The sequence below is a fragment of the Salvelinus sp. IW2-2015 genome, unplaced genomic scaffold (assembly GCF_002910315.2).
Source record: "Salvelinus sp. IW2-2015 unplaced genomic scaffold, ASM291031v2 Un_scaffold2415, whole genome shotgun sequence".
NCBI classification, from domain to species: Eukaryota; Metazoa; Chordata; class Actinopteri; order Salmoniformes; family Salmonidae; genus Salvelinus; species Salvelinus sp. IW2-2015.
This window is the reverse complement of record NW_019943736.1, coordinates 140435-148230: the sequence shown is the minus strand read 5'-3', so window position 1 is coordinate 148230 and position 7796 is coordinate 140435. Positions and strand designations below refer to the sequence as shown.

General features: G+C 46.5%; 1 pseudogene; it reads right to left on the bottom strand.

The window, feature by feature from the left end:
* Nucleotides 1-7796, bottom strand: part of LOC112073907 (kinesin-like protein KIF1A) — a 45501-nt pseudogene continuing 37705 nt past the window's right edge.

Here is a 7796-nt window from a genome sequence, read left to right as displayed (position 1 = left end):
TTTCTTTCCTGAAGGAATAAATGTGTTATTTAATAAGCTCAACGTGTTGCTGACAACTACCATACAGTACATCATAATGCAAGTCTATAAAATAAGGAACTGGTAACTACCCCTCTCCCCCTCTCTCTTCCTCCGTTCCCTCGGCTCGGAACATTCTGGTAAAGTAAGGAGGTTTGGGCTCAATCCCAAGCGATACCTTGTTCCCTACTTAGTGCACTACTTTAGACCAGAGCCTGCACCCTATTCCCTATGTAGTGCACTAGTTTTAACCAGAGCCCTGTAGGCCCTTCTTACAGTAGCTATGACCAGCCTTATAGGCCCTTCTTACAGTAGCTATGACCAGCCTTATAGGCCCTTCTTACAGTAGCTATGACCAGCCCTATAGGCCCTTCTTACAGTAACTATGACCAGCCTTATAGGCCCTTCTTACAGTAGCTATGACCAGCCCTATAGGCCCTTCTTACAGTAGCTATGACCAGCCTTATAGGCATTTCTTACAGTAGCAATGACCAGCCTTATAGGCCCTTCTAACAGTAGCTATGACCAGCCCTATAGGCCCTTCTTACAGTAACTATGACCAGCCCTATAGGCCCTTCTTACAGTAACTATGACCAGCCCTATAGGCCCTGGTCAAAAGCAATGCACTATATAGAGAATAGGGTGGTATTTGCGCCTCAGCCTTGGAGAGGGGTTTAAACCAGACAATAAGGCCAACACAGACAGACAGACAGCGGTACAGGCCTGACAGACACACAACGATGACGGAGGCCTCAAGGCCTTAGATACGCTGGTGGTCAGCTCGGGATTAACTGGGCGTGTGCAGAAAGAGGAGGAGGAGGGGGAGGGGTTAAGGGGTCAGCACAGGAGGAAAAGGAGTAATAAGTCTGGGGTCTATATACAGGTTAGTCTTTTGGTGTTCTGTTGTCTTGTCTTTAAGACATGTTGATTCACATCCTCATCTGTCCAGCTCTTCTTCTGGACAGTTTGGATCTGACAGAAACAAGAGGGAGAGAATATATATATATATTCATTAAAACAATGACTCAAAAGGTTTACATTGTACATGTGAGTCATTTAGCAGACTCTCTTATCCAGAGTCACTCCAGTAGTGAGTCAATTAGCAGACTCTCTGATCCAGAGTCACTACAGTAGTGAGTCATTTAGCAGACTCTCTGATCCAGAGAGACTTACAGTAGTGAGTCATTTAGCAGACTCTCTTATCCAGAGCCACTACAGTAGTGAGTCATTTAGCAGACTCTCTGATCCAGAGCCACTCCAGTAGTGAGTCATTTAGCAGACTCTCTGATCCAGAGCCACTCCAGTAGTGAGTCATTTAGCAGACTCTCTTATCCAGAGCCACTACAGTAGTGAACCATTTTAGCAGACTCTCTGATCCAGAGCACTACAGTGTGAGTCATTTAGCAGACTCTCTGATCGCAGAGTCACTACAGTAGTGAGTCATTTAGCAGACTCTCTTATCCAGAGCCACTACAGTAGTGAGTCATTTAGCAGACTCTCTTATCCAGGGAAACTTCCAATCAGTGCATTCCACTAACGTAGGTAAAACAACCACATACGATCATGTTCATTGTAAAGTAAAAACCTAGGCCTTCTTCAAACCAGACGGTATGTGGAAAAACCCCATTGCTATTTAAACTAGAGGGACCATCAACAGACGTGAGTGTGTCAGCCGTGTTACCTGATGGATCCAGCCAGGAGAGGGTTAAATGCATAGAGCCAGTCGTGCATCTCCTTGTCGTTGCTGGCCTGGAGCAGTATCCCGCGGTGCTCAGTACACACAGCAAACGCGTTTGGGGTCTGGGGATAAACACACAGAGAAAGTACAGCAGTGTTAAAACCAGCCAGCTTCTGAAGGAAAGCTTCTCTTTGAGTTTTACCACGGGGAGGAAAAACGTCTGTCTTTTCAAATACTGTAGATATACTTTACACTGAGTGTACAAAACATTAGGTACACCTTCCTAATATTGAGTTGCACCCCCCCCCCCCTTTCGTCCTCAGAACAGCCTCAATTCGTCGGGGCATGGACTCTACAAGGTGTCGAAAGCGTTCCACAGGGATGCTGGCCCATTTTGAATCCAATTCTTCCCACAGTCCTGTCAGGTTGGCTGGATGTCCTTTGGGTGGTGGACCATCAGGAACACACAGGAAACTGTTGGAGTGTGAAAAACCCAGCAGCGTTGCAGTTCTTGACACACTCAAACCGTTGCCCCTGGCACCTACTACCATACCCCGTTCAAAGGCACTTACATTTTTTATCTTTCCCATTCACCCTCTGAATGGCACACATACACAATCCATGTCTCTAGGCTTAAAAATCCTTCTTTAAACATGTCTCCTCCCCTTCATCTACACTGACTGAAGTGGATTTAACAAGTGACATCAATAAGGGATCATAGCTTTCACCTGGATTCACCTGGTCAGTCTACGTCATGGAAAGAACAGGTGTTCCTAATGTTTCGTACACTCAGTGTGTGTGTCAAGTAAAAGAGGACATGAGATGGTGTCCGTGTTGTTGGGGGAAGCTGGCCCTGTGTGGGAGTAGTTCATCTGACGTTGGTAACGCTGACAAAGACCATGTCAGGCACGGAGCACCTACTGGGATCCGCTAAATACTGAGCAGACATGACTTTGTTTCTTTGCATTATAAAAGGTAACCAACACTGAGTATGGCCTGCTGACTTAGAATTTAGAAATGTATTGGACAAGCAGACTAAGAGATTGGAACAAGGCCTACTGTAGGCGTCCTCAGGTAAAATGTGTGTAAAGGTGTATCGGCAGGTAAAGGTGTGTAAAGGTGTGCGGCAGGTAAAGGTGTGTAAAGGTGTGTCGGCAGGTGTGTAAAGGTGTGTCGGCAGGTAAAGGTGTGTAAAGGTGTGTCGGCAAGTAAAGGTGTGTAAAGGTGTGTCGGCAGGTAAAGGTGTTTAAAGGTGTGTCGGCAGGTGTGTAAAGGTGTGTCGGCAGGTAAAGGTGTGTAAAGGTGTGTCGGCAGGTAAAGGTGTGTCGGCAGGTAAAGGTGTGTAAAGGTGTGTCGGCAGGTAAAGGTGTGTAATGGTGTGGGGTCGGCAGTTAAAGGTGGGTCGGCAAGTAAAATGTGTTAAAGGTTTGTCGGCAGGTAAATGTGTGTAAAGGTGTGTCGGCAGGTAAAGTGTGTTGGCAGGTAAGGTGTGGTAAAGGTGTGTTGGCAGGTAAAGGTGTGTAGGCAGGTAAATGTGTGTAATGGTGTGTCGGCAGGTAAAGGGTGTGGCAGGTAAAGGTGTGTCGGCAGGGTAAAGTTGTGTTGGCAGGTAAGGTGTGTAAAGGTGTGTCGGCAGGTAAAGGTGTGTCGGCAGGTAAAGTTGTGTTGGCAGGTAAAGGTGTGTAAAGGTGTGTCGGCAGGTAAGGTGTGTCGCAGGTAAAGTTGTGTTGGCAGGTAAAGGTGTGTAAAGGTGTGTCGGCAGGTAAAGGTGTGTCGGCAGGTAAAGTTGTGTTGGCAGGGTAAGGTTGTGTAAAGGTGTGTCGGCAGGTAAAGTTGTGTTGGCAGGTAAAGGTGTGTAAAGGTGTGTAGGCAGGTAAAATGTGTGTAATGGTGTGTTGACAGGTAAAGGTGTGTCGGCAGGTAAAATGTGTGTAAAGGTGTGTCGCGGTAAAGGGTGTCGGCAGGTAAAGGTGTGTAAAGGTGTAATTGTCAGGTAAAGAGTCATGGTAAAGTTATGTAAAGGTGTGTCGGCAGGTAAAGGTGTGTCGCAGGTAAGGTGTGTCGGCAAGGTAAAGGTGTGTCATCAGGTAAGGGTGTGTCGGCAGGTAAAGGTGTGTAAAGGTGTGTCGGCAGGTAAGGTGTGTCGGCAGGTAAAGGTGTGTAAAGATGTGTCGGCAGGTAAAGGTGTGTCGGCAGGTAAGGTGTGGTAAAGGTGTGTTTTCAGGTAAGATGTCAGGTAAAGTTATGTAAGTGGTCGGCGGAATAGGTGTGTGGCAGGTAAAGGTGTGTAAAGGTGTGTTTTAGGTAAAGATGTCAGGTAAAGTTATGTAAAGGTATGTCGGCAAGTAAAGGTGTCAGGTAAAGGTGTGTAAAGGTGATGTACCTTAAGCATGGCCTGCTTGTCCTCGCTGTACTCGACATGGGCAGAGAGAGGTTGAGGATGGCTCTCTCCAACGCTGTCTCTCTCTGTATTTGTGATATAGACGTAGGGACGTCTCAACACCACATAACGCTTCACCCAGCCGTTGGTATGAGGCTCAGGAAATGCAGGTAGCCCTTCTTTGACACGATGGGGCTGGAAGAAAGACCAAGTACACTACACGTGTAACTACACTTGACAAGATCCATCTAAGAAGGCACAGACTCACGTTGAAATAAGAGTAGCCAAGCTTTAACCTTGAGTTTAATGCTGACAGAAACCTGTTTGGTTCTGCCAGAAGAATCCAGATCAAGACTCAAATGCTAACGAAGGCTGGTGTTGAAGAAATTATAAATTCAAGAAATTATTTTCAGTGTGAGCAGGTCTTATATGGGGATATGCCTTTTCCAACGCTGTACTCATTAAGGACTATTGAGTTGAGAACTCCCGTTATTCTCAGGTACTGTACATGTTGTCACTGTATTTGATTTGGTCAGTTTCACCCCTTTTAATGATAAACCTCTGGGGCCATAAACCACTGACTCAGTCAGTCAGTCAGTCAGTCAGTCGGTAGGTAGCCTAGTGGTTAAGTGTAGAGGCGGCAGGTAGCCTAGTGGTTAGAGTGTAGAGCGGCAGGTGCCTAGTGGTTAGAGTGTCCGGAGGCGCAGGTAGCCTAGTGTTAGAGTGTAGAGGCGGCAGGTAGCTAGTGGTTGAGTGTAGAGGCGGCAGGTAGCCTAGGGTTAGAGTGTGTAGAGGCGGCAGGTAGCCTAGCGGTTAGAGTGTAGAGGCGGCAGGTAGCCTAGCGGTTAGACCGTGCGTAGAGGCGGCAGGTAGCCTAGGGTTAGAGTGTAGAGGCGGCAGGTAGCCCTAGGGTTAGAGTGTAGAGGCGGCAGGTATCCGCCTAGTGGTTAGAGTGTAGAGGTGGCAGGTAGCCTAGTGGTTAGAGTGTAGAGGTGGCAGGTAGCCTAGTGGTTAGAGTGTTGGACTAGGCAGTTAACCCACTGTTCCTAGGCTGTCATTGAAAATAAGAATGTGTTCTTAACTGACTTGCCTAGTTAAATAAAGACAAAAATAATTACAAAAAAATCAATCTCTGGAGCCACTCACCTGACCCGGATCTCCTGGATGTCTGGTACGAAGCGGAGTTCCCTAGGCTTAACCTCTGGGGCCGCGACCCCACTGGGGCCAGGGGATATCTTGACCTCTCCGTCCCGCTGTGAGCAGTCAGGGTTGGGGCTGGCGCAGCGGGAACGAGGCATGGGCGTTCTGGGGTTGGGGGGGGGGGACAGACAGAGAAAGGAGATGAGATGAGTAAGACAGAGCACATGCAGGAACGGCAAAGAGGGGGCTCAAACCACCGTCGCCAGGTGGGTACATGTGGTTTGGGGTTGGGAGCATTAACGTGACACCAGACCCCAGTTCAGTGTTGCTGAAGCAGCCATGTTGGGACTATAAAGGTTCTATCTGCAACAAAGAAGATAATTCTCAAGATAATTGGCTTTACATTTCTGAACACTGGTTTGTTTGAACGGTGTCAGTAATTCTTATCATGTATTCTTTTGAACTTAACAACATGAATTGGGGTATTTAGCAGTGGTGTAAAGTACTTAAATTAAAATAATTTAAAGTACTACTTAAGTACTTTTTTGGGGGAGGGGGGTCTGTATTTTACTTTACTATTTATATTTTTTGACAACTTTTACTTCACTACATTCCTAAAGAAAAGTATGTACTTTTTACACCATACATTTTCCCTGACACGTAGTACTCATTACAGAATGCTTATCAGGACAGAAAAACTGTCTAATTCGTGCACATATCAACAGAGAACATCCCTGGTCATCCCTACTGCCTCTGATCTGGAGGACTCACTAAACAGAGAACATCCCTGGTCATCCCTACTGCCGTGGTTTCCTGGTCCTGTAAATATGTCTGGGTGTTCCCCTGGCTATCTGTAATGTGTTGAGTGTTGGGAGTGTTCCCTGGCTATCTGTAAATGATGTCTGAGTGTTGGAGTGTTCCCTGGCTATCTGTAAATGAATGTCTGAGTGTTGGAGTGTTCCCTGGCTATCTGGTAAATGATGTCTGAGTGTTGGAGTGTTCCCTGGCTATCTGTAATGAATGTTGAGTGTTGGGAGTGTCCCTGGCTATCTGTAATATGGTCTGAGTGTTGGAGTGTTCCTGGCTATCTGTAAATGATGTCTGAGTGTTGGAGTGGGTCTGGTTATCTGTAATGATGTCTGAGTGTTGGAGTGTCCTGGCTATCTGTAAATATGTCTGAGTGTTGAGTGTCCCTGGCTATCTGTAATGATGTCTGAGTGTTGGGTAAGTGTTCCCTGGCTATCTGAATTGATGTCTGAGTGTTGGAGTGTTCCCTGGCTATCTGTAATGATGTTCTGAGTGTTTGGAGTGTCCCTGGCTATCTGTAAATGATGTCTGAGTGTTGGAGTGTTCCCTGGCTATCTGTAATGATGTTGAGTGTTGGAGTGTCCTGGCTATCTGTAATGATGTCTGAGTGTTGGAGTGTTGCCTGGCTATCTGTAAATGATGTCTGAGTGTTGGAGTGTTCCCTGGTATCTTGAAATGATGTCTGAGTGTTCCCCTGGCTATCTGTAAATGATTCTGAGTGTTGGAGTGTTCCTGGTATCTGTAAATGTGTCTGAGTGTTGGGAGTGTTCCCCTGGCTATCTGTAATGATGTCTGAGTGTTGGAGTGTTCCCCTGGCTATCTGTAAATAATGTCTGAGTGTTGAGTGTTCCTGGATCTGTATGATGTCTGGTGTGGATTCCCCTGGCTATCTGTAATGATGTCTGAGTGTTGGAGTGTTCCCTGGCTATCTGTAATGATGTCTGATGTTGGAGTGTTCCCCTGGCTATCTGTAATAATGTCTGAGTGTTGGAGTGTTCCCTGGCTATCTGTAAATGATGTTGAGTGTTGGAGTGTTCCCCTGGCTATCTGTAATGATGTCTGAGTGTTGGAGTGTTCCCTGGCTATCTGTAAGATGTCTGAGTGTTGGAGTGTTCCTGGCTATCTGTAAATATGTCTGAGTGTTGGAGTGTTCCCTGGTTCTGTAATGATGTCTGGTGTTGGAGTGTTCCCCTGGCTATCTGTAATGATGTCTGATGTTGGAGTGTTCCCTGGCTATCTGTAATGATGTCTGATGTTGAGTGTTCCCTGGCTATCTGTAAATATGTCTGAGTGTTGGAGGTGTTCCCCTGGCTATCTGTAATGATGTCTGAGTGTTGGAGTGTTCCCCTGGCTATCTGTAAATGATGTCTGAGTGTTGGAGTGTTCCCCTGGCTATCTGTAATGATGTCTGAGTGTTGGAGTGTTCCCCTGGCTATCTGTAATGATGTCTGAGTGTTGGAGTGTTCCCCTGGCTATCTGTAATGATGTCTGAGTGTTGGAAGTGTTCCCCTGGCTATCTGTAAATGATGTCTGAGTGTTGGAGTGTTCCCCTGGCTATCTGTAATGATGTCTGAGTGTTGGAGTGTTCCCCTGGCTATTGTAAATGATGTCTGAGTGTTGAGTGTTCCCCTGGCTATCTGTAATGATGTCTGAGTGTTGGAGTGTTCCCCTGGCTATCTGTAATGATGTCTGAAGTGTTGGAGTGTTCCCTGGCTATCTGTAAATGATGTCTGAGTGTTTGGAGTGTTCCCTGGCCTAATCTGTAATGAATGT